Source organism: Entelurus aequoreus, linkage group LG24 (genome assembly GCF_033978785.1).
Source record: "Entelurus aequoreus isolate RoL-2023_Sb linkage group LG24, RoL_Eaeq_v1.1, whole genome shotgun sequence".
Classification (NCBI taxonomy): domain Eukaryota; kingdom Metazoa; phylum Chordata; class Actinopteri; order Syngnathiformes; family Syngnathidae; genus Entelurus; species Entelurus aequoreus.
The window spans coordinates 12,225,364-12,253,048 of NC_084754.1; the positions used below are offsets into that span (position 1 = coordinate 12,225,364).

The window sequence follows — 27,685 nt, forward strand, 5'->3', positions numbered from 1 at the left end:
CCCGCAGACGTGAGCACATCACCCCTATATTAGCGTCCCTTCACTGGCTCCCTGTGCGTTACAGAATCAATTTTAAACTCCTTTTATTTGTTTTTAAATGTCTAAACAACCTCGCGCCAACATATCTCTCCGACCTCCTTCAGCCTTACTGCCCCACCCGATCCCTAAGATCAGCTGATCGGCTGCTACTGACGGTCCCGGACACAAAGGCTGAAGCTTAGAGGTGACAGAGCTTTCGCTGCTGCTGCTCCCAAGCTCTGGAACGACCTATCTCTGAGTGTTAGACAAGCCTCCTCTCTTCCTGTTTTTAAATCTCTCTTAAAAACATACTTTTATTCCATGGCTTTTAACACTGAGTGATATCCATCCTGCAATGGCGCCCCATAATACACCTGCTGTGAACCTGTTTTTATGTTTTTATGTTTTTATATTTCATTTATTTATTTTTTATCGTGTTCTGTTTGTGTTGTGTTGTGTTTGCTCGGTTCTCGTATTATCTTTTAACCTGCCCATTGTACAGCACTTTGGCTACCCCTGTGGTAAATTTTAAATGTGCTTTATAAATAAAGTTGATTTGATCTAAGTTTAATTCACGTGAATAGATACCCAATAGTACTGACGGAACTCGGTCGGTGCCTATAAAAATACAGAATTTGGTACCCATCTTTAGTACCCTGCAGTCTGCAGCAGTATTGGTTGTAAAGTAACCTTTAATCTTTGTCTCAAAGAATAATTATGGAGGATTTTATGATTGCAACAACTTTCAACATACATCAATTCTTCCCTGCTCTTCAAAATCCATACAAATTCCCAGAGAAATCATGTTTTCACAGGATTATTTGTAAAAAAAACAAAACTACTTGTCAAAGGCAAATTTGCAAAGAGGCCCTTGCTTTTATAAGAAGGACAAATAGAAAGGAGGCAGCTCGATGCATCTGCAGAGTGACTGCTGACTCTTCACTGGCGATAAAACGCTCGATGTCCTGTCCAGATTGTTGAGGAATGTTAGCGAGCAGCTCAGTGATCCATAATGTTCTTTTTTTCCACATGACAAAACTATCTGGACTCTTCACAACACATTCAAAGTATTTCATCAGAGGACTACTGCCTGTCGGGGGATTATTAAAAAGAATAAATCCAAGTTCTGCAGGCTATGTGCGGAAATCTGAACCAGCATGTGAGAAACTGATGCAGGCTTCTGAGATGAGTGTGCATGTGTACCTAAGAAGGCGTACGCATGCCACGTTGAAAAGAAATAAAGTCATAATGAGAAAAAAGTCAGACTATGAAGAAAAAAAGCTGTAATTTTACAAGAATAATTTAATAAGAAAACACTCATGATATTAAATGGAATAATGAGGGTTGTCTAAGTTAATGCTTTAACTCATGTGATTCATCACAGAACATTATCGCTATAATTATATATAAATGCTAATTAATCGTATAATTTATTTATACATGCACCTTTACTTTTTTTTGTTTTTGTTTTTTGTTTTTTTTGGTCCTGTCTAGCTTCTCAGGCAAATCATATAGTTGACGTAGATGCCCATATCGACTGTACAAATTTACTTTACAAAAGAGAAGTGTGGGATACTTCTCTTGTTGCCTTATTTGCATTTGACTTTATTAAATGTAATTATATTATCATTTGGTGCAGCCGGGCCGGAGCAGGAGGGGATAGAAAGAGAAAAAAAAGGAAGATGGAGGGGGAAATTGCAGGGACAAGAGGGGGATTAGACAGAGAGACAAAAACAACAGCAAACACAACAATAACAACAACAACAACAATAGAGCAACATCAGCAAATAGGATATGTACAAATATGATGGTAAAAGTGATGGCAAAGAAGCAGTCAGTGAAATAAATAATAATACAGAAATTATAATGAGCATTATTACACTACAAATGGAGCAATACAAATACCAAAAGAAATAGCACTATTGATAATGAATAATACCAATAATTTACCTCTATTATCAACAATACAGTTGTTCAAATGCAACAATACATATACGTAATGATAACTAGAGATACAAAAGAAAGCAGATAAAGGGAGGGGAAGAAAGAGAAGCCAGTTATATTAACCTTGTAGATTGTTATAGTTAAAATAGGTTAAGCTTTGTCAGTGATGCACCTTTACCTAAACAACGAACGGTTACCTGGAAGGCATTACGGGTTGTTGTACTTTCAGTCATCATCTTACATTCAGGTAAGATATGTTCCTAACATTCTGATAATGAAATGTAATTTGTGTCAAAATATTGTTTTTTTTTTTAAAGTTAATTTAAATTATAGATGCAAAAAAGTTGTAAGTAACTGAGATTAATCACCATTAATCAAAATACAAAGTGTGATTAATTTGGTTAAGAATAATTAATAAAAAATATATTCCATCCATTTTCTACCGCTTGTCTCTTTCCAGGTCGCGGGGGTGCTGGAGCCTTTCCCAACTGTATTCGGGCACAACCTGGACGAGTTTCCACCGCATCTAAGGGTCAACACAGATAAACAGACAACATTCACACTCACATTCACACACTAGGGACAATTTAGTTTTGCCAATCAACCTATCCCCAGGTGCATGTCTTAGGAGGTGGGAGGAAGCCAGAGTACCCGGAGAGAACCCACGCAGTCACGGGGAGAACATGCAAACTCCACACATAAACTTAACGTTTTTTTTGCATGCACCAATAATCCATTCCCCACAATGCAACGGTATCCCGCGAACTCACTACAGCGCCGCAAGTTCGCTTTGGCTTCATTATTCTTCAGCATTCAGGGCAGATGTCAACTTTCAGCAACCTCCCTCCCCAATAATGGCTAAACGGAAGGTGGACGGTGAGAACAGGGGGTTTCAAGCCAGGTGGGAGGCAGAGTACATGTTCATGGACGTAAAATGCAAACCTATGTGTCTTCTGTGTGGACAAAGTGTGGCTGTAATGAAATAATATAATCGAAGAAGGCACTATGAAACGTCTTAAGAAACACAAAGACAAAGACAAGAATATGGACACGGAACAAAGGCTACAGAAGGTGGAAGAAGTCCCGGCAGGCTCTGTTCACTAAAGCCACATCACAAAGCTATGATGTCGTTTTGATAACTGACATCATGTTTAATTATAATTGCGATTGTAGCTGAGATAGGCTCCAGCGCCCCCCGCGATCCCAAAGGGAATAAGCGGTAGGAAATGGATGGATGGATATTCGAATGATGATAAATGAATGTGTTGTGGCAGTATGCGGATTTCACCAATTTGGCATTTTGTGGAAACATTTGGTTGCTTTTCCAAACATTTTTAATAAACTGCCAACGTTAGAATGCTTAAAGGCCTACTGAAATGATTTTTTTTTTTTATTTAAACGGGAATAGCAGATCAATTCTATGTGTCATACTTGATCATTTTGCGATATTGCCATATTTTTGCTGAAAGGATTTAGTAGAGAAAATCGACGATAAAGTTCGCAACTTTTGCTCGCTGATAAAAAAAAGCCTTGCCTGTACCGGAAGTAGCGTGACGTCACAGGAGCTAGGATTCCTCACAATTCCCCGTTGTTTACAATGGAGCGAGAGAGATTCGGACCGAGAAAGTGAGGATTACCCCATTAATTTGAGCGAGGATGAAAGATTCGTAGATGAGGAACGTTACAGTGAATGACTTGAGAGGCAGCGATGGACGTATCTTTTTTCGCTCTGACCGTAACTTAGGTACAAGCTGGCTCATTGGATTCCACACTCTCCTTTTTCTATTGTAGATCACAGATTTGTATTTCAAACCACCTCGGATACTATATCCTCTTGAAAATGAGAGTCGAGAACGCGAAATGGACATTCAGTGCCTTTTATCTCCACGACAATACATCGGCGAAATGCTTTAGCTACGAGCTAACGTGATAGCATCTTGCTTTAACTGCATATAGAAACAAAAGAAATAAACCCCTGACTGGAAGTATAGATAGAAAATCAACAATACTATTAAACCGTGGACATGTAAATACACGGTTAATGCTTTCCAGGCTGGCGAAGGTTAACAATGCTGTGCTAACGACGCCATTGAAGCTAACTTAGCAACCGGACTGCACAGAGCTATGCTAAAAACATTAGCTCTTCACCTACGCCAGCCAGCCCTCATTTGCTCATCAACACCCGTGCTCACCTGCGTTCCAGCGATCGGCAGAAGGACAAAGGACTTCACCCGATGCGTTTGGCGGCCCGGAGACGTAGGAAGTCAAGGTGAAGTCGGCGGCTAGCGCGGCTAGCGCGGCTAGCGCGGCTAGCGCAGCTAGCGCGGCTAGCGCTCCAACGAAGTCCTCCTGGTTGTGTTGCTGTAGTCCGCTGCTAATACACTGATCCCACCTACAACTGTCTTCTTTGCAGCCTTCATTGTTCATTAAAAAAATTGCAAAAGATGTCCAGAATACTGTGGAATTATGAAATGAAAACAGAGCTTTTTGTATAGGATGTGTTGCAATGTTAAGATTTCATCATTGATATATAAACTATCAGACTGCGTGGTCGGTAGTAGTGGGTTTCAGTAGGCCTTTAACAGGAAGTGTTTGAAGTTTAATGGCTTTGTAAAAACACAGACAAAGTCTAAGTTCATTGTGTTCTTCATGGTGTTTTTGAAACTGCACCAATTTTTTCCTCTGAGTTTTCAACTTACGTCAAGTGTTTTGCCAAGAGGATTATTTGTAGTATGTAAATTTTCAGAATGTACTTGTTCTATTTTTGGCCAAAGTAAGACAAAGATAAGAATCTGAAGTTGTCTCTATTTTTAAGTTATTATGCCATGTTATGCCGTGACTCTAGAACAGTGGTTCTTAATCTGGGTTCGATCGAACCCTAGGGGTTCGGTGAGTCGGGCTCAGGGGTTCGGCGGAGGTCAAAACACACCCGACTCATGGTGTAAATAAAAACTTCTCCCTATCGGTGTATTACGGATACGGCAACAGCAGAAGTCACACTGGTTTGCAGGTGTGTAATTTGTTGTGAGTTTATGCACTGTGTTGGTTTTGTTGTTTGAACAAGGTGATGTTCATGCACGGTTCATTTTCTGCACCAGTAAAAAAACATGGTAACACTTGAGTACGGGGAACATATTCACCATTAATTAGTTGCTTATTAACATGCAAATTAGTAACATATTGGCTCTTAACTAGTCATTATTAAGTACTTATTAATGCCTTATTCGGCATGGCCTTATTATAACCCTAACCCTCTAACCCTGGCCCTAACCCTCTAACCCTAACCATCCATCCATCCATTTTCTACCGCTTATTCCCTTCGGGGTCGCGGGGGACGCTGGAGCCTATCTCAGCTACAATCGGGCGGAAGGCGGGGTACACCCTGGACAAGTCGCCACCTCATCGCAGGGCCAACACAGATAGACAGACAACATTCACACTCACATTCACACACTAGGGTCAATTTAGTGTTGCCAAAATAACTCTAAATTAAGTCTTTGTTACTTAGAATATGTTCCCATAGTGTCCAAAAAACTCTAAATTAAGTGTTTGTTACTTAAAATATGTTCCCCATACTAAAGTGTTACCAAAAACATACAACTTTGTCTTGAATTTGAAAAAAAAAAACATTTTATTTTTCACTAAAGAAGGGTTCGGTGAATGCGCATATGAAACTGGTGGGGTTCGGTACCTCTAACAAGGTTAAGAAGCACTGCTCTAGAAAGAGGTTCCGCAGCCTCCGAAGCAGAACCTCCAGGTTCTGTAACAGCTTCTTCCCTCAGGCCATAAGACTCTTGAACGCATCATAATTATCCCCTCAACTCCCCCCAAAATGGATTAACTCGCTGGAATAAAAAAGACAATGTAACATACATCCATAAACGTGGATGCATATGCAAAAGTACAATATATTTATGTGTACAGTAACCTATTTATTTATTTATATATGCACCTTATTGCTTTTTTATCCTGCACTACCATGAGCTAATGCAACGAAATTTCGTTCTTATCTGTACTGTAAAGTTCAAATTTGGAATGACAATAAAAATGAAGTCTAAGTCTAAGTCTAAGTCTATGATTTTACCAGTCCGGCCCACGTGGGAATAGATTTTCTTTCATGCGGCCCTTGAGCTAAAATGAGTTTGCTTTAGAGTAAATGTAAAATGTCATCCAAATAGTTACTTGAGTAAGAGTAAGTAACAGTGCAAAAAATACTCAAGTACTCAGTAATAGGTGACTGCATAACTTGTGATGTATTTAGTAGATATTTTTAATGGTACTTACACTACAACGTGTGTGTTTGTTTGTGTGTGTGTGTGTGTGTGTGTGTGTGTGTGTGTGTGTGTGTGTGTGTGTGTGTGTGTGTGTGTGTGTGTGTGTGTGTGTGCGTGTGCGTGTGCGTGTGTGTGTGTGTGTGTGCGTGCGTGCGAGACTGAGAGAAGACGGTCAGAAAACAATAGTTGGTCTATAAAACAAAATGTATGCATCATTTTGACCAAAGAACCACCATAACATGTTGTGTAGACCAGCGTTTTTCAACCTTTTCTGAGCCAAGGCACATCACCAGCAGAAAACTTTAAAAAATGAAACTCAGCAGCTGATATTGAGAGTAAAAAGTCGTTCTTGCAATTGTTGGATACGAATTCAAACCATAACCAACCATGCATCACTGTAGCTCTTGTCTCAAAGTAGGTGTACTGTCACGACCTGTCACATCACGCCGTGACTTATTTGGAGGTTTTATAAATGATAAATGATAAATGGGTTATACTTGTATAGCGCTTTTCTACCTTCTAGGTACTCAAAGCACTTTGACAGTATTTCCACATTCACCCATTCACACACACATTCACACACTGATGGCGGGAGCTGCCACGCAAGGCGCTAACCATCAGGAGCAAGGGTGAAGTGTCTTGCCCAAGGACACAACGGACGTGACTAGGATGGTAGAAGGTGGGGATTGAACCCCAGTAACCAGCAACCCTCCGTTTGCTGGCACGGCCACTCTACCAACTTCGTCACGCCGCCCCGTTTTGGGTGTTTTTCCTGTGTGTCATGTTTTAGTTCTTGTATTGCGCTCTTATTTTGTTGTTGATTTTCATGTACGGATGTACTTTGTGGACACCGTCTGCTCCACACGCTGTAAGTCTTTGCTGTTGTCCAGTATTATGTTTTTGTTAACTTTGCAGCCAGTTCAGTTTTAGCTTTGTTTAGCATAGCCATCCCTAAGCTTCAATGCCTTTTCTTAGCAGTACTTGCCTTTTGTTTATTTTTGGCTTAAGCATTAGATACCTCCTTACCCGCACACTGCCTCCCGCATATTGTAATTACGACAAACCATGTTCCCGACATCTAAAAAGCAATTAGCTACCTGCTGCCACCTACTGATATGCCGAGCTCTAGACAGTACAGACATTTAACAATGGCACATTTGCGGATTATAATTATTGGTTTGCAAAAAATATTTTTAACCAAATTAGGTGAAATTACAATATCTCCCACGGCACACCAGACAATATCTCACGTACACTAGTGTGCCGCGGCACAGTGGTTGAAAAACACTGGTGTAGACCACAAGGAAGTTTTTTAAATGTAGAAAAATGTCATGATCCGTGGTCCGGATCATGTTTTGTATTTTCTGTTAGTTTTGAACTCCTTTAGTTCCTGTTTGTGCACCTGAGTTTGTTTTGGTTGCCATGGTTGCTCATTGTGTTCACCTGTCTCTGATTAGTGCTCGCCCACTCACCTGCTTCCCGAGCACTAATCAGAGGCATTATTTAAGCTTGCCTTTGCCAGTCAGTTGGCCTAGCGTCATTGTTTGCTTCATGCAACCTGTCAACGTAAGTTTTGCTTGTCTCCTAGCCAATGCTAAGTGGTAACCTTGTCTACGTAAGTTTTGCTGATTTCTAGTCCATGCTAAGTGGTAGCTTAGTTTCGAGTGCGATCAGCACAATATTCCTTTTGCTTGTTTTCTGTTTTTAATACTTTGCGTTATTTTTGAGAATAAATCATGTTCTTACCTGCACGCTTTGTCCAGAGTGGTCCGTCTGCATCCCGGGAGAATGAACCCCGCAGTAAGCTGCGAAAACCCCGTCGTGACAAAAAAAAAATCATAATATGACCCTTTTAAGTAAATGTGACGGAGTAAATTTAGCAAGTTACTACGCACAAGCAACTGGAAATCGTAATAAACAACGACAAACACTAACAAAATACACGTAACTTCAACAACTATTTACAAAAATGCTGCAAGGCATGTTGGGAAACAGCCTAGCGACACTTCTGACCCCGATTTTCCACTTGTGCTGACTATGTTGGTAAAAAAGTATGCCTAAGAGGAAGCTGCTGGCATTCATTGCTTTGTAATAATTAGTGCTTACAGAGGGTGAGACCCAAACAAGGGAGTCAGCATCTTCGTGTAAACACAACAACAACACACATGTGCACACACACATCATCATGATAGTGAACAGACAGGTCCGCTGACCAGGCAGCTCGCTTGCTCTGCCGCGTTCTATGAGCAGCTGGACGTGTGCTGTCATTAGCCAACCTGGCATGGATTCATTAGGGCCCACTAGCCTGATTTAGATTATAATTATAATATTGCAAACCTTGACTTATTTTTTCCTCTGTAGTCATCATGGTTAGGGGGGCAAAAAATACTCACCTATCAAAAAAATGTTGTACTGATGTTTCAAAAACGAACAACTACTCAATGGAGAGAATGCAACCCTATTTGTAAATGTAATGTGTACCTTAAATTAGGAATGTCAAATTTGTTTTCAATGAGGGCCAAATCGCAGTTATGTCTGACCACTTGTAAATAAATGATTTTTTTAAAGTAAGTATTCAGCTCATGATATTGCATTATTGCCTAAGCATTTGATTATTCACTCTTTTTACGTTCGCTTAAAAAAAAAAAAAAGATTTTAGTGTAAAAAAAAACTTGCTCAGTTGCCAGAATTTTATCGTAAAAGTTGCAATGGCTTTTTTTTACGGCATATTTCTGTAAATGTAATGGAAAAACAGTACCACTCTTTTTTACAGTCAAATCTAGATTTGTTGATTTTATAGTGTATTACTGTAAACACAAACCGTACCAAAGTAGCTTTTTTAGTAAAAAAAAGTCACCAATTTTCAGGACTTATGCAGATCCCAAATACAGATCAGCAGGTACCACAAGGTAAGAAGAGTCTCTTTTGCATGATATTGCGAAACAAAACGCCAGATAATATGTCTTACCTTATACACACATTACAATAATACGTGTATGTTGAAGCACAGTACAATCCATCAAGCGGTGCGGCTTCATAGCTTACCAGAGTCGTACTTAAAACATTTTGATAGATTTTTGAGCGTCGTCTGTAATGTTCTATATTTTCTAAAGAACATATAGAATTATGGTGTTGTTTACTTGAGTCATATTGCAGTCTACATGTCTCTCTTGTGTGTGACTGCCATCATATTGCAGTCTACACATATCTCTTATGTGTGAATGCCATCTACTGGTCACACTTATTTAATAGTGTATTACTGTAAACACAAACAGTACCAAAGTTGTTTTTTTAGTTAAAAAAAAAAAAACAACTGCCAGCTAAGTTGCCAATTTTCAGGATTTATGCAGATCCCAAATACAGATCAGCAGGTAAGAAGAGTCTCTTTTGCAGAATTTTACCGTAAAGTCTATTGTCATTTATTACAGTGCACAATTTGATAACTTGCTTTGAAATCATAAGTCAAGCTGATATTTAAGTTCTTCTTTTTATTTAAAAAAAAAAAGATAACATTTTGTTGCATTATTAGATAATATTACATTCGAAAAGACATGTATATAAAGATAAGCACGCAGTCCGTGTATTTTTTGAATGTCAAAATGAAAAGAACAAATATTTAGTGAGAAAATATTCTTTATTAAAGTATATTATTAACATTTTGCGGGCAATATAAAATGATGTGGCGGGCCAGATCTGTGCCCCAGGCCTTGAGTTATACACCTGTGCCTTAAATAATTGGATTGAGTTAAGAATGTTGCAGGTAACCTCTGCAATACTGTACTTTTCTATAGAGGCTTTGCAGCTGATGTCATCAGCCACGCCCATTAGCTTGGCGGCCATCTTGCCGGTCACCAGTTCAGTGCCGGTCAACGACTCACACACGCTTTCTTGTTAGATCTGCTGCTATTTGAGCTTGGAAATGCCGGAAACCTGCTGTGCTGTTGGATGTAGCAATAGACGAGGCAATAAACCAAATCTTAGCTTCTATAGATTCCCGGCAAACATCGAAAAACGCGATAAATGGATCGCGGCGATTTGTCGTGAACGATGGAAACCTACGATTTACACAAGGATATGCAATGAACACTTCATATCAGGTATGTAAACAAACTATTCACCACAATCACACTGTTACTGCCACGCAGATTTGTAAACAGACAGTAGGCTCTTCTGTGTGTGCTTTTTCCTTACCTTGGTCATGAGAAGAAATCGATTCTTGTTTGGAATCTGCCATATCAGCCCATCATGCACAAAACCTGCTGTAAAACACTTGTAGGCATCCAGACTCTTGTATGCCTTAAGGTCCTTTCCAGTGTACGGAGATGGTGAATCGACGAGGTAATTATAAATGTCTGGATATGAGAGATCAGGCAGGTCGACTGTTGCAAAATGCTCAGGTGATTTTAGCATGCTTCTCGGTAAAAGGTACGGATCCGTTGTGCCAACAAGGTTCAACTTCTCTCGGTAACGTTTCTTGGACTCTTCATCCAAATGCACAACTTCATTGGATAGCAAATCAGCCATAATTCGGATGAAATCGGTGAAAATGTAGCGCAGAAATCAAACTGAATCTGTACGAACACGTAGGAACGAGCTGACCGGTTGACCGGCAAGATGGCGGCATAACACAAAGTCACGTGACTGCAAAGCCTCTATAGGCCGGGTTTAATGATCAATGCTTTTACTACATCTATCAAGGAATGTGTATAAACTGTGTTGTTTGTTCAGTTCAGAGTGTGCATATGTATCACCATTTGTCACATTTAGATTGTCATACACACTGACAAGGTATATGTGTCCCTTTTATATTGCAAATGGATTGGCAGATATACGTGATTTATATCCACACGTGGAAAAGGCCAATCTGTCGTATGCCATCATTTATCTTAATTTTTTCCCCCACATATCCACATATGGTCCTAAGCAGAATGCCATCCATCTATCCATTTTCTACCACAGATAGACAACATTCACACTCACATTCACACACTAGGGCCAATTTAGTGTTGCCGATCAACCTATCCCCAGGTGCATGTTGTTGGAGGCGGGAGGAAGCCGGAGTACCCGGAGGGAACCCACGCAGTCACGGGGAGAACATGCAAACTCCACACAACCCAGGACCTTCATATTGTGAGGCACACACACTAATCCCTGTGCAAAAGTGCTGCCCCTAAGCAGAATGTTGCTTAGATTAATTGTTTAATGAGTGTAACTAATAAAATCTGATCAAATCTGGACCGCATGTTCTGCCCGGAACTTTAAACACGTGGACACAAAGCAATAAAGCACGCATGAGAGTCATGGATTTGTACTAATGCACACATGTTAAAAGTACAATTTTAATGTTGATGTTACGTATGTTTAACAAAAAAAGAATTAAGGTTATGGCAAGCAGAATTTTTTGGTTTTAACTATTTTCCTTCAAATACACATTGAGGCTATAAAGCAGACGTGGGCATTCTGCGGCCCGCGGGCCCTTTGTGCGTCCCTGTCCGGCCCGCGTGAGGCCAATCAGAAATTACAAAATACATTTTAAAAAGTATCTATGTCGAGTGTGCAATACAACGGTGCTGCTTTTGTTTTGAAAAGCGTTATTTGTATTACTTCCGTGTGGACGTATGCGCGTGCGTGATTGTGAGTGAATGTGAACAGCTGCAATCACAAATTACAAAATAAAGTTGAAAAAACATCTATGTCATGCGCGCAATACAACTGTGCTGCTTTTATTTTGAAAAGTGTTATTTATGTGCGTATGTCCGTGTGTAACCTGTGAGTGAAGGTGCACAGCGACAAGTGATGCACGGTTTACCCCCGAGACGCTAAAAAGACAAAAGTTGATGACGAATGCCGTGTTTTCAACAAGACATGGACTGCCAAGCAACGTTCCCTCTAAGGTGCGCGCCTGCGCAATTGCGCACTGCTCAAGCGTCCTCTGCGCACAGCAAATATATGCCGCGCACCAAATCAAACCAATCTGAATTCTAAACAAAATAAACACATTTATTCTGTGTAATTTTGCAATGCAACTTTGAGTGACAGTGACAACAAGCGGCCCTAACGGTGTTCGTCAACACCGTTCAATTGAACACCGTTCAATTATTGTAACGTCTATCGAGATGCTTCGAGGCCAGGAATTATATCGATCACTTTATTGAGCAAAACTGTTTATATTCGGCCATAACCACACCAAAAACATGAGTAAAACACTTCTATCTCGAAAAACTAGTCATTTTCTGCCGTACAAACCAGGCCAAAACCAACTTGTCATCTGTCACCAACACGCATACCACTAAACCACTGGTGCGTTTATGGCCACACAAAAAGTCGGACAACTCAAACACCACACAAAGTTACACTATGACTCCTCAATCATACGTGTGCTTATTTTACTGTCATTTGTTATTAATGTTAATTTATTGATAGTAATCATGGAATGGTGTTACTAGAGAAAGTTACAGGAATGCACACTTCATCCTATGTTTACATTTCATTGTGCAACATGAGGATGTTTAAGGGGAACTAAATGTGATCTCTGAAAGGGGTACAAATGATTTCCAAAGCAGTGCTTTTGGTATAAAGTTAAGTTAGGTTAAATGAAAGTATTATTATTATTATAAATTATTATTATTATTATTTATCTTACGGTATACATCAAAAATAATATTGAGCAAAATTTAATTGAAATATTGTCGATGTGGCCCTCTAGCAGTGCTCGGGTTGCTCATGCGGCCCCGGTAAAAATTAATTGCCCACCCCTGCTATAAAGTGTGTTTCATCCAAGAATCTGAACAAACTAATCAATAGATTACTTGATTGCTAAAATAATCGACAGCTGCAGACCTAATTTTTATACTATTTGACTCAAACTTGTATAATACAATCCATTGTTTGGACGAACATGAATTTATGGCTAGGACAGCACACAACTTTCCAGTCTCTCGCCCGTGACTTTTCAGTCCCTCTGGCGTGTTGTCTTTTTGGTAATGTTCCGTGTGCGTCTGTTCATCAGCAACTCCAACTCCAACCTCGTCTGTCGGCCCGGCTGCTGCTGATAAGCATGGTAGGTGATTGGATGATCATCCCCAGTTGGGTAATCCAATCACCTGACAGCTGCGCTTCGAGGCCGGTCCATACACACCCCATTCCTGCAGGAGAAGTGCCGACCATGCCCTCCTCCTCTCAGCGGTACTCACTTTTTTAACCAACAAAGTAGCAGAGCAAAACGTTGATTAGGTGGCAGATACATATTTGCAAGGGCATTTTCTAGAAGGATATTTAAAGAGAGACTAGATCTTGTGAGACGAGGTCGGCCGACCCCGGAAACTAGTTAAGCTGTCCTGGCGGTGAAATGGTTTGCCTGCCACTTCCACTCGAATCAACCAACTACGAGCGGTACCAATGGCTTATATGGCATCAAATGGCCATTACAAATTGTGAGTTCAAACATATTTTTTCACATTGAATCGTTTTTTTACTTTTATTGTGGGATTTTACAGTACCACGTCCGATGCGGGTTTATTGATTTTTAAATGCGCCAAAAAATTGCCCGTTTTGTACACTAGTGACACATTGAGGTGATTCAATGCCCTGTAGTGCGCAAGTACGCAGCCTCGCTCATCCATGCAGACTGGACACTGGCCGAGAGTTGGTGGCCGGCCGAGGGTGGAGTTGGCTGTCTTGGTTGCTTTGTTGGGTCTGCTTCTGTCTCTGGCCATGCTCCCCCCACCACAGCAGACGATGGCGTGCGCAGAGACCACCACAGTGTATAATTTTTGTTGTTGTTGTTGTTGTTGATTTACTTTTGTGGCTGTGTGTAGAAGTGGATGGTTGAATCAGCTCTGCTCTGCTAATGTCTTTAAAGGCCTACTGAAACCCACAACTACCGACCACGCAGTCTGATAGTTTATATATCAATGATGAAATCTTAACATTGCAACACATGCCAATACGGCCGGGTTAGATTACTAAAGTGCAATTTTAAATTTCCCGTAAGACAACAAAGAAGAAAGCTGTAGGTGGGAAGCGGTGTATTAGCGGCCGGCTGCAGCAACACAAACACGTAGCCGGTGTTTCATTGTTTACATTCCTGAAAGATGACAGTCAAGCTTTACCATTGGCCTGTGGAGAACTGGGACAACAGAGACTCTTACCAGGAGGACTTTGAGTTGGATACGCAGACGCGGTACCGTGAGTACGTACGCAGCTGCGGCTTCCAAACATTTGATCGCTTGCCCGTACGTGCGTGCCGCTATGTGCATGTCACGTACGTAACTTTGGGGACTTTGGGAAAATATATGTGCTGTATGAACTTTGGGGAGGTGAACGGTACTTTGGGCTGTGGGATTGAGTGTGTTGTGCGGGTGTTTGATTTGTATTGGCGGGTTATATGGACGGGAGGGGGGAGGTGTTTGTTATGCGGGATTAATTTGTGGCATATTAAATATAAGCCTTGTTGTGTTGTGGCTAATAGAGTATATATATGTCTTGTGTTTATTTACTGTTTTAGTCATTCCCAGCTGAATATCAGGTCCTACCCGCCTCTCACAGCATCTTCCCTATCTGAATCGCTTCCACTGCCCTCTAGTCCTTCACTCTCACTTTCCTCATCAACAAATCTTTCATCCCCGCTCAAATTAATGGGGAAATCGTCGCTTTCTCGGTCCGAATCGCTCTCGCTGCTTTTGGCCATGATTGTAAACAATGTGCAGATGTGAGGAGCTCCACAACCTGTGACGTCACGCGCATATCGTCTGCTACTTCCGGTACAGGCAAGGCTTTTTTATCAGCGACCAAAAGTTGCGAACTTTATCGTCGATGTCCTCTACTAAATCCTTTCAGCAAAAATATGGCAATATCGCGAAATGATCAAGTATGACACATAGAATGGACCTGCTATCCCTGTTTAAATAAGAAAATCGCATTTCAGTAGGCCTTTAATGTCCTTTGTGTCCTTTGATGTTTCCCTCTTACAAACATGTTTATGTGTGCTATGGCTATGAGGTTTTTTCCCCCCATTGGCCTCAGTCTGGACCCCCTCTCCAGGGGCCCAGGCTTAGCCTGAATTTTTTTTTTCTTGCTAATTGGAAGCTAACAATCCAAAGTGTCTTGTAAAATCCAACCAGACACAAATTATTACAAACTTGTCTGGTTTAGGACTTTCATTAAAACATAGATGACTGAGGAGCGACAGACTAAGAAAGGAATATTCTGACCTCAATGATCCTATTGTTCTACATTCCCATCCATCAAGAACACTCAGTCAGGACAAAATGAAACACCCAGAACCTTCTTGTGACAGGAGGAGTAACTGAGGTCTGATAATCTTCACCCCTGTCTAATTTACAACCCGACTGACGTCAAAAGACCAGGTTCTGTGAAAAAGGTTCCCAAGTCTCATAAGCAAAACTGAGACCAATCTTGTGCTTCCTGGTAAGAGTCTAGGAGAATAGCAGTGAGCATTGAATGCACAGCATGTGCTCCGTGACAAGGAACTTGGCCGACCCCAGGGAACCTGGCTGTAAATATCATTGTTGTTATTGTTGTTGAGGTGGATGATCCGCTCTGTGAGGAAGGAATGCACAGTGAGGTCTGTCCGTGTGTGTGTGTGTGTGTGTGTGTGTGTGTGTGTGTGTGTGTGTGTGTGTGTGTGTGTGTGTGTGTGTGTGTGTGTGTGTGTGTGTGTGTGTGTGTGTGTGTGTGTGTGTGTGTGTGTGTGTGTGTGTGGTGGGGTTGGGAGGGATGATCACCAGAGATTGCGCAGGTAGGGGGGATCCATGTGACCTGGTGGGAGAGAGGCTATGGATTTAGAGTCACGTGGGCAATGGAAGTGTGGAAGGTATACATCTTTTCCTCCTCTCACGTCGACATGTTTTCATTCCACGGCACATCTGATCTAAAGTATACAGGGGATTTGCTCTGTCCTTTGTTTCCTTTATTTCCCTGCGAGCATCCTTTGAGATACAATTACTTGCCTTCCATAGAGCCCGGGAGGTTCTTTTTTGTTGGTCTGCATGTTTAAAGAGAAACAAAACATCTTGGAGAGTTTTAGTCCTGCATTGAGAATTATTCGAAAAGGTTTGGAACACTGTTTTTCAACCACTAGTGCCGTGAGACACAGTGTGGTGTGCCGTGGGAGATTATGTAGTTTCACCTATTTGGGTTACAAATATTTTTTGCAAACCAGTAATTATAATCCGCAAATAATGTGCCGTTGTTGAGTGTCGGTGCTGTCTAAAGCTTGGCAGAGTAACCATGTTATATTCTCTTCAATATCAGTAGGTGGCAGCCGGTAGCTAATTGCTCTGTAGATGTCGGGAACAGGTCGTGTGAGACGACGATGGTTTGTCGTGATCACAATATGCAGGCGACAGCGGGAGGCAACTTGCAGGTAAAAAGGTATCTAATGCTTAAACCAAAAATAAACAAAAAGTGAGTGCCCCTAAGAAAAGGCATTGAAGCTTAGGGAAGGCTATGCAGAACCAAACTAAAACTGAACAGGCTACAAAGCAAACAAAAACAGAATGCTGGACGACAGCAAAGACTTACAGCGTGTGGAGCAGAGACGGCGTCCTCAAAGTACATCCGTACATGACATGACAATCAACATTGTCCACACAAAAAAAGAGATAGCAACAACTTAATTGTTCTTGATTGCTAAGACAAAGCAGGGGTGGGGAATAGCACTCAAAGGAAGACATGAAACTGCAACAGGAAAATACCAACAAAACAGGAAAAGCCACCTGTGGAGAGGGGCGTGGTCCACGCGTTCCCTGCGGGCGGGGTGTGCGCGGGGGCCGGCCAGCAGACGGGTGAGTGGATATCTCAGCTGGAGCGAGTTATCTAATCACCTGTTCCTTTATTAGCAGCGCCGGAGACCATGAGAGGAGGAGATAGTGGGAGCAGGAGAAAGACCGAGGTGCTGAAAAGCAACAAGGAGCGGGTCAGAAGGGACCGGTCGGCTGAAAAGCAAAGGAAGAAGGGCTGAAGGCGACGAGAACAAAAATAAATAAAAACTCTCCTGTTGAAACCCACGTTCCGAGGTATTGTGGTCACATTGGTCCGTCGAACCCTGAAAGGGAAGCAACAGACTTCCACACCACCAAAATAGGAGCGCAAGACAAGAACTAAAACACTACACACAGGAAAACACCAAAAAATTCCAAATACGTCACGGCGTGATGTGACAGGTCGTGACAGTACACCTACTTTGAGACAAGAGTTATAGTGATGCATGCTTGGTTATGGTTTAAAGTCATATCCAACAATTGCGACAACGACTTTTTATTGTCTACTTCGTTTAATTTTTTTAATGATTTCTGCTGGTAATGTGCCTCCGGATTTTTTCAAAGAACAAAAATTCGCTTGGGCTCAAAAAAAGGTTGACAAACACTGCTTTAGAAGACTGACTCTTAGGCTACGTTCACTCTGCAGGGTAGAATTGTTTTTGTCAAATCTGACATAATAATGTACATTGAAAGTCTAATGTGAGCGTAGTCTGACCCACATGCAGACACGACATGCTGCACTGTTTACAGTAGTAAACATAGTTCCAGTTCTAGCATGTCTCAGTTCTGGCGCATTTGTGGCAATTTCAAGGATTTTGTGCAATCAAATAAAATCTTTTTTTTAAACCTTTTTAATTGCGCATCAAAGATTAAGGACAAAGAGGGCAAGCATTTTGGCTCTCGCAGTCTGTGGGACATTTTCTTAGACGTCTGCTCCAAAGAGCATGTGAGCGAGCAGTCAGACACAGGAGTGGTGGAACATTGGGTTCCTAAAATACACAATACCCAAAACCAGTGAAGTTGGCACGTAGTAAATAAAAACAGAATACAATGATTTGCTAATCCTTTTCAATTTATAGTCAATTGAATAGACTGCAAAGACAAGATACTTAACGTTCGAACAGGTAAACTTCAATATTTTTTACAAATATTAGCTCATTTGGAATTTGATACCTGCAACATGTTTCAAAAAAGCTGGCACAAGTGGCAAAAAGACTGAGAAAGTTGAGGGATGCTCATCAAACACTTATTTGGAACATCCCACAGGTGAACCGGCTCATTGGGAACAGGTGGATGCCATGATTGGGTATAAAAGCAGCTTCCATGAAATGCTCAGTCATTCACAAACAAGGATGGGGCGAGGATCACCACTTTGTGAACAAATGCGTGAGCAAATTGTCGAACAGTTTAAGAACAACATTTCTCAACGAGCTATTGCAAGGAATTTAGGGATTTCACCATCTAAGGTCCGTAATATCATCAAAAGGTTCAGATAATCTGGAGAAATCACTGCACATAAGCGGCAAGGCTGAAAACCAACATTGAATGCTCGTGACCTTCGGTCCCTCAGGTGGTTCTGCATCAAAAACCGACATCAGTGTGTAAAGGATATCCCCACATGGGCTCAGAAACACTTCAGAATTCCACCTGAAAAGCTTAAAAAACTGGTCTCCTCAGTTCCCAAATGTTTACTGAGTGTTGTTAAAAGGAAAGGCCATGTAACACAGTGGTAAAAATGCCCCTGTGCCAACTTTTTTGAAATGTGTTGCGGCCATTAAATTCTAAGTTCATGATTATTTGCAAAAAGTTTCTCAGTTTGAACATTAAATATCTTGTCTTTGCAGTATGTTCAACTGAATATATCAATCAATCAATCAATGTTTATTTATATAGCCCTAAATCACAAGTGTCTCAAAGGGCTGTTATAAGTTGAAAAGTATTTGCCAATCATTGTATTGTGTTTTTATTTACGATTTACACAACGTCCCAACTTCAATGGATTTGGGGTTTTGTATTATTTTCACCTGTTTTCTGCTAATTTCTCAACTATTTGTTTTGCAACTGCCTATTTTAGCGAATAATTATGACGGTTATTGCTTTTTTATGACGTATTGGTCAGATGAACGCGACCCGATCGTTCAGACTGCAGTCGCATTACATACGTTCCTGATTTATATCCACATATAAAACAGGCGTGGATTGGATTTAAAAAATTCAAAGGTCACATATCAGTAAAAAAAGTGACCTAGAAGGGACCTGTAGTGTGAACACGGCCTTATGACACACAAACACTTGGAAAGTCGTACCATGCTACAACAGTACTACACACTCGAACCCTGAAGTTCGGATTGCTGGACTGATGGGACCTCTCCGTTACACAACTTCAAGTCACATTACTTTGGACAGTAACTTTTATACAGGCTTTTCTCAGTTGAAGCCCCGGAGCCGCCGAGTTTTAAGAAACGGTTGCTGTTAAACAATGTTTCCTAAGCTAAAGAAAGAGCTGAGCCGGAAATCAAAGCTCTCAATTTACCAGTCGATCTACGTTCCCATCCTCACCTATGGTCAAGAGCTTTGGGTTATGACAGAAAGGACAAGATCACGGGTACAAGCGGGCGAAATGAGTTTCCTCCGTCGGGCGGCGGGGCTCTCCCTTAGAGATAGGGCGATAAGCTCTGGCATCCGGGAGGAGCTCAAGGTAAAGCCGCTGCTCCTCCACATCGAGAGGAGCCAGATGAGGTGGTTGGGGCATCTGGTCAGGATGCCACCCGGACGCCTCCCTGGGGAGGTGTTTAGGGCACGTCCGACCCGCAGGAGGCCACGGGGAAGACCCAGGACACGTTGGGAAGACTATGGCCCCTTCTACACTAAGCCGAGTTATCCAGGGTATGTCCCGCCTAATCATATCCTTGTCCACACACACACAATGCCATGTTTAAGATCCCCTGATCCCTTCGTCTGCCAGCATAACGCGTCCTAGTACGCATGCGCGGAAAATGCGCATGTCATAGTTGCTTTGTGTGCAAGTTCTTAAATTAAATTAAACTTATCTGAACAATATCCAGTGTTGTGGTATTTCAATTAACTGGAATCCAGCGTGCTGTGGGGCCCTATTGGAGTGAATCACACCTGAGCCATCATAAATTAATCAAATATTTAATGGACATGTAAAAGTAAGCAACTTGTTAGCAAGCTTTATATACTCTGGACCAAGAAGTTGAGTAATCGCTCGACATACATGGCGAACAATAACTGATACGGTCTGCTTGGCGAGTACGAATGCATTCGCCGTTTTCCATAGTCTCCCCTCGTCGGCCAGGTAATACAAAAAACACGCTACCTTTTTTATCACGTCCACGAGAGCCCGTGTTCTCGTTGTCTCTCCTCTGAGAAATGGACAAAGTTTTTCACTAAGTAGAATCACAGCTGACCTGGACATTCGAAAGTTCTCTTGCCCTTGTTCTGGCACAACACACTCGTCGACAAACATATCCCACCAGGCTGACTTTCTTCCAAGCCTTATCCAAAACCGCCGCTCAACATTGCTATGTTGCCGTCTGGGATGTGTAGTATCTCAAATAGCTGCAATCGCTTTCTCTTAAGGTATTCATGTCTGGATGACTGGCTGCGGGCAGGCGGGGCCGGCAGACCGACAGCGAGACGTGCCCCGCCGGGACCGACAGCGAAGCAGGGCACACCGGAGCCTGCTCCAAGATGCCGGCGAGGAGGCGTGGACGGCGAGCGAGCAGCGAGGCGGGGCGCGCCGGGTCCGACGCCGCGAACCTCAGGTGCGGGAATCACCCGGCTGGGCACAATTAAATAATCCCCTCTCTGTGTATAAAAGCGCGACAGCCGAGGACGAGGAAGTGGAAGGAGTTGGAGAGCCAGCAGTGGATGCAGAGCGGAAGCGACCGAGAGCGAGACGAAGACGGCGCGGAAGGCTGAAGAGCGAGAGAGGCGGAGAGAAGAGAAGGAGCCAGAGGGAAGCTGACGCTGAGCGAGAGCGACAAAGAGCGCAAGGCAGACGACGACACTGTGACGCGGAGGAGCGAACGGCAGAGCGAGCAGGAGGAGGCGCAGCTGAAAAGCAACCCAAATAGACTTTTTCATATTGCAAAATAAAGAAGTCTACACCTGCTCACGACAATGTCCTTCCTTGGTGGTCCTGCGAACCCGGACGACAGGCAGAGTCGGTCACACTCGCCTTCATATTTCCAGTGGTTAGCTCCGAGCTACGAAACAGGTTGTTATGAAGCTGGCTATGGCGCCTTCTTTCTGGAGTCACTTCCTGTGTGGGGCGCGGTCTTTCTTACTTCACTTCCTCTCCGAACTCGGTTTGTAAACGATGGATGAGTCCATACAAAGCTAAGAGCCGGAGATTCAAGAAATACATGGCGCACTTACCCGTGTAAAAAATAATCCAAGGAGGGGAACCTTAAACGATGGTTTAGTGTTGCTGAAACAGAGCTTAGGCTAAATAATTATTAGTTTAAGGAGTTATCTGGCTTAATGTAGACAGGGTCTATGTCTCCCGGATGGCCTGGGAATGCCTCGGGATCCCCCGGGAGGATCTGGACGAAGTGGCTGGGGAGAGGGAAGTCTGGGCTTCTTTGCTTAGGCTTCTGCCCCCGCAACCTCGGATAAGCGGAAGAAAATAGATGGATGGATGGTTGCTGTTAAACTGTTGAGTGCGATCATAAACTATTTCAAACATGTGCTTTTGTACCATTACATTATCCTATGGCTGTGTGTGGTGCCTCGTACATTATGTCCAACCAGGAAGATGGGGAGTTGCAGGGGTCGACTGGCCATCAGAAGTTTTTTCTTTCCTTAGTTCCTCTCTGACCATCTCCTGGGGAATTTAGTCAGAAAATAAAAATGTTTTACATGCAATTTTAGGTGTATAGCTGCAGGTAGAAATAAACGTGATTGTGCAGGTGGAAGCTTTGTGTGACACAGCTTCACTCACACTCTACCTCCAGCTGGCCCCGAGTAAAGTGAGTTTGAGACCCCATGCTGTATATGTTTAAGTATCTTTTTAGATGAAAAACATCCCCCTTTCTCTTGCCTCTTTGGTTCATTTCTTTCTCGTGTTGTTTGTGGCGGCCCACTGGAGCGTCACTTACGGGCCCCTCCGCAGATTCCAGACTACACTATTCAGCCGTGGCTGCAGAAGTGGCATCGCAGGCTCTTGTGTTTTTCCGTTTTAAATAATGGTCTTCGCATAAAGTTAACGGCAGTAGCGGAATGCCTGCTGATGAATACATTGTGTTCGGTGCCAAGTATTTAACAGAACCGGGGGGAGAGGAGCGATATGTTGTCCTGATGGAAACAGGCGACTTGAGGGATGAAGTTACTGATTGATTCTTCCATGTGTGATGTTTTTAAAGGAGTCAATGTGGTCGTTATTTCCACCCACTGCAGGGTCTCGTTGCATCTTTCAGACGGGGTGGAATGAGTTACAGTCAGTTTGTTTTCTTTCTCAGCTTTAAAGGATAAAAAAGGCACCAATCAATGCAAGTGTTTGTCTTGAACTCTTTGTACCTGTACAAAGTGCAGGCATGCTGGCCCCCTTTTATTTTCTTCTTTGATTTTCAGTTTTGCTCGTGAAAGGCTTGTTTCATTAGAGGGATAGCCATTGGATGTTGATTGTAGAGCCTCTCTTATTGATGCAATACATTGTCTTTTTCTACACACAATGGCTTCTCTTGATTGATTGTGCTCTGCAGCTGTGACACATGTACAACTACATAGTTGGTTATCATCTTACACACACAAACACACACGCACACACACACACACACACACACACATACACACTTGTATTTCTTACCTTCTTGAGACCTCCGCAAAATGCCTACCTCTTTAGGACCACCCTTTCTAGATGTATAAAGATTTTTATTTACAACATTAATAATATATACATATAAATATATATATATATATATATATATATATATATATATATATATATATATATATATATATATATATATATATATATATATATATATATATATATATATATATATATATATATATATATATATATATATATATACATGTATTTGTGGAAAAAAAATCACAAGACTACTTCATGATGAAGTAGTCTTGTGATTTTTTTTCCACACATACATATATTGCGCTTTACCACGGTATTGAGCACTATTTTTTTGGATAATCTAATTAAGACATATATATGTATATATATATATATATATATATATATATATATATATATATATATATATATATATATATATATATATATATATATATATATATATATATATATATATACATATATATATATCCATCCATCCATTTTCTACCGCTTGTCCCTTTTAAAATGGCAAGCTTTTAGTTAATTATTTTTGAATTTTTGTTTGTAATTGTTTTTTTAATTTTCACACTCTCTTTTTCTTACCTTCTCCAGACCTCCGGAAAATGCCTACCTCTTTAGGACCACCCTTTCTAGATATATAAATATTTGTATTTACAACATTAATTATATATATATATATATATATATATATATATATATATATATATATATATATATATATATATATATATATATATATATATATATATATATATATATATATATATATATATATATATATATATATATATATCTGTTGAGTGAGAGCCAGTATGGATTCCGGACCAATAGATCCACTGCTTCAGCTGTAATGAATATAATGGAGGATATAGCAACAGCAATTGATAATAAGAAATACACTATAGGGGTATTTATCGATCTTAAAAAAGCATTTGATACTATAGATCATTCTATATTATTGTCCAAGTTGTATTCATTTGGTGTGACAGGAGTAGTTTTAGACTGGCTAAGAAGTTATTTAGATAATAGACAAGAGTTTGTGGATTTTATGGGTAATACATCTGAACAAATGAGGATTGAATGTGGAATTCCACAAGGTTCGGTTTTGGGACCAAAATTGTTTTTTTTATATATTAATGATATTTGTGAGGTATCAAAGTTATTAAAATTTGTATTATTTGCGGACGACACCAACTTTTATAGTTCGGGACATGACTTAAAAGCATTATCAAACATTATTGAACAGGAAATGATTAAACTTAAGAGATGGTTTGATGCCAATAAATTATCATTAAATGTAGAAAAAACAAAGTTCATGATTTTTTGTAAGAGGAAAAGGGAGGAAACGATCAAACTGTCAATAGATGGAATTGATATTGAAAGGGTTTCTGAACTTAGATTTTTAGGAGTGATACTGGATGACGGTCTGACATGGAAATCTCATATTGCACATGTATGGAAAAAGATGTCTAAGAGTATTTTTATATTAAATAAGGTAAAATATGTGTTAGATTATAGGGCAATGCATATATTGTATTGTGCACTTATATTGCCATATATCAGCTACTGTGTGGAAGTGTGGGGGAACACATATAAGAGTAACATAAAGGCATTGTATCAACTACAGAAAAGAGCTATAAGGATTATTCATAAAGTAGATTACTTAGAACACACTAACATATTATTCATTAATTCGGGTTTATTGAAATTACAGGAGCTAGTAAAGTTACAGACATGTGTCATGTTTAAGGCTAAAAGCAAAACATTACCAGCAAATTTACAAAAAATGTTTGTCATCACTTCTGAGAATGAAAAGCATAGAAGAAAAGGTCATTTCCAACATCAGTATTCAAGGACAACTTTAAAACAAATGTGCATATCAGTGGTGGGGGTTAAACTATGGAATTCTCTTTACAATGAGATAAAAGATTGTAAAAATATATTCCAATTGAAAAAAATATATAAAGACAGAACAATAAAATCATATGGACAGCCATAAGTGTTTACAATTTTGCTTTATATTTATTATTTTACTTAATTTTTGCCTGGTTTTGTATTTGTTTTGTATCATCCCGTGAGGTGTATGTTACTTCTTTTGTTTTTTTGTTCGGTTTGTACTTCATGAAGTCTTGCACTTCTGTTTTTTTGTGTGTTTTTTTGTTTGTTTTCGTTATATTTGGATGTAATTGTTGGTTCATATATCATTAAGTAAGACTATGTATTATGTTGAAGGGGGCAGGAAAATAGAAGATTTTTCTTCATCCTGCTCCTTCTCAGGCATTGGTGTGTAACTGTGTAACTGAATAATTGAGGTATAATTGTCTATCAAAGATGCACATCAATGAAGGAGATAAATAAAAATGAATTGAAATGAAATGAAATATATCCATCCATCCATCCATCCATTTTCTACCACTTGTCCCTTTTAAAATGGCAAGCTTTTAGTTAATAATTTTTCTATTTTTGTTTGTAATTGTTTTTTAATCTTCATTATTTACTTCAAGTTATCACAGTATGTCTCTATATACATATTTGTTTTAGTTTTTGTATTAATTTTGGCCAAAGGGGGCGCATTTCCATTTCCTACACACACTTGTTATCACATATGTCGGCCAGAGGGGGAGCATTTTCAATTTTTACACACACTTGTTATTTCATATGTTGACCAGAGGGGGAGCACTTTTAAAACCGACACACAGTCAATTTGAAAAATCCCTCCTTTTTGGGACCACCCTAATTTTGATAGATTTCACCACCAGGGGTGCAAATGAGATCTCTATTTTGTGTTTTTTGTAATGTGCTTACAAACGAGTCACGGACCACAGATGGCCCCTGTGCCGCACTTTGGGCAACGAAGCTGTAGAAGCTAACTGTTAATGGCCAATATAGTCTTAGTACCGTAGTGTACTTGTTCACCCTATGGTCACAAATGGGACGCGGGTTGTCTTACATCAGCACCGGAAATCGTACAATCAGCTCTTCTCTTGGCAAGTTTTTTCGGGGATGAATAGGGAAGTCCTTCTTTCGCTTGTTTTATCATATATTGCTGCCTATGCACCTGTCAATGTTTACTTTTGTATGCACATTAAATAAACAAAAAAAATCCTGACTTCGGAGCAATGTTCACAGACTCTAGTATTTGGCTCTTTATCAGATGCAATGGTTTTCCAGATTAGGGCCATGATTTCGGTCCTAACTTGTTCACCGGTCCTCATATGGAAGGTACTTTTCCTTGTTGATGTCCCAAGAAGGGTAGAAATACAAGAACACACACACATGCACACGGGCACCTGAGCATACTATAAGGACATGTCTCTGTAATGATGACAGCTCTGGACAATAATGAACAACATCTCGTCCTTTATGGCGAAGAGATTGGCCCTTGTTCAGCTCAAACAATTAATATTCACGCTTGGCTGGCGATTGAAGAATAGCTGAGCTTCTCAGCAGAGCCCCAGTCGGTTTTAGTGAAAAAAGGATTGAAGGTTTGTGTTGGGTTTTATGAGTGTTTATTTTGGAACATAATTTGGCTTTTTTCCTGCTTGGATAACCAAAGCCAGGGTGGTCTGATCTGACCATCATTGGCCCCCTAAAAATGAAGATCAAGACCAACAGGAATGTTCTGTTTAGTTTTTTTTCAATTTTGGGATACAGTTAAAGCATACAGTAGTCACCTTAAAGGGGATTAAAGTGTGGCTTTGATTATTTACTCCATTTTTGGGAAAAGGGAAACATAGTGGAGCATGTGGTCTGCTTCACAACTTGATGGTTCTAGGTTCAAATCTTGGTGGCTGGGGTGTAGCATTAAATTCTGGGCCCCCATACACAGGACTCCTAGAGGGACCCTCGGCCTTCCCCCAAACCCAGTGTCGCCACACCATACAAACACGTTTTTGGTATGTTTGGCATGGATTTGGTTCCAACCAGTTTTTAAAAATACATGGAAAACTTTAGACTTTAAAAAAATGGGATCATCATATCTAAAACATATCTAGATGAACAACTTTAAATAATTTGGTTGTGTGCCAACATATTCAATATTAAGTGACCAGATTACGAATTCAAACAATCATACAACCTGTCATTATTCACTGATAACTGATACACATTGGATTATCATCAGTGGACAATACAAATTGTAATAACACATCATTATTATTATGATTATTCTATTTTTAGTGTATCTCCTGTGGATTGACGCTACCCCTGTTTCTTTTTTTTTTTAAACTAGCGATGCCTCTGTTTATCATTTTAATCGAGGGTCCTTGAACGCACCATAGTTATGTGCCATGAATAGATTAACGTGGACCCCGACTTAAACAAGTTGAAAAACGTATTCGGGTGTTACCATTTAGTGGTCAATTGTACAGAATATGTACTGTACTGTGCAATCTACTAATACAAAGTTTCAATCAATGAATCAATCAATGTAAAATTAAATACAAAAGTGAAACTTGTACATAACTTTCTCTGATGATGCCACAAATTAGATTTATTATATTTTTACTAGGACTGTCAACGTTAACGCGTTAACCCATGTGATTAACAAAAAAGTATCCTGTTATCATAAATGAGTGAAGATGAATCACATCTGGGTTAAAGGCCTACTGAAACCCACTACTACCGACCATGCAGTCTGATAGTTTATATATCAATGATGAAATCTTAACATTGCAACACATGCCAATACGGCCGGGTTAACTTATAAAGTGCAATTTTAAATTTCCCGCTAAACTTCCGGTTGAAAACGTCTATGTATGATGACGTATGCGCGTGACATCAATCGTTGAAACGAAAGTATTCGGACTCCATTGAATCCA

General features: G+C 40.5%; 1 long non-coding RNA gene across 1 annotated transcript in view; it reads left to right on the top strand.

The window, feature by feature from the left end:
• The first annotated feature begins 10,106 nt into the window (after positions 1-10,106).
• LOC133641604 (uncharacterized) overlaps positions 10,107-27,685 on the top strand; it is an 81,935-nt gene continuing 64,356 nt past the window's right edge. Inside the window, exon 1 of the long non-coding RNA XR_009824308.1 lies at positions 10,107-10,333. This is a non-coding gene — a long non-coding RNA (uncharacterized LOC133641604). The remainder of the gene's footprint in view (positions 10,334-27,685) is intronic.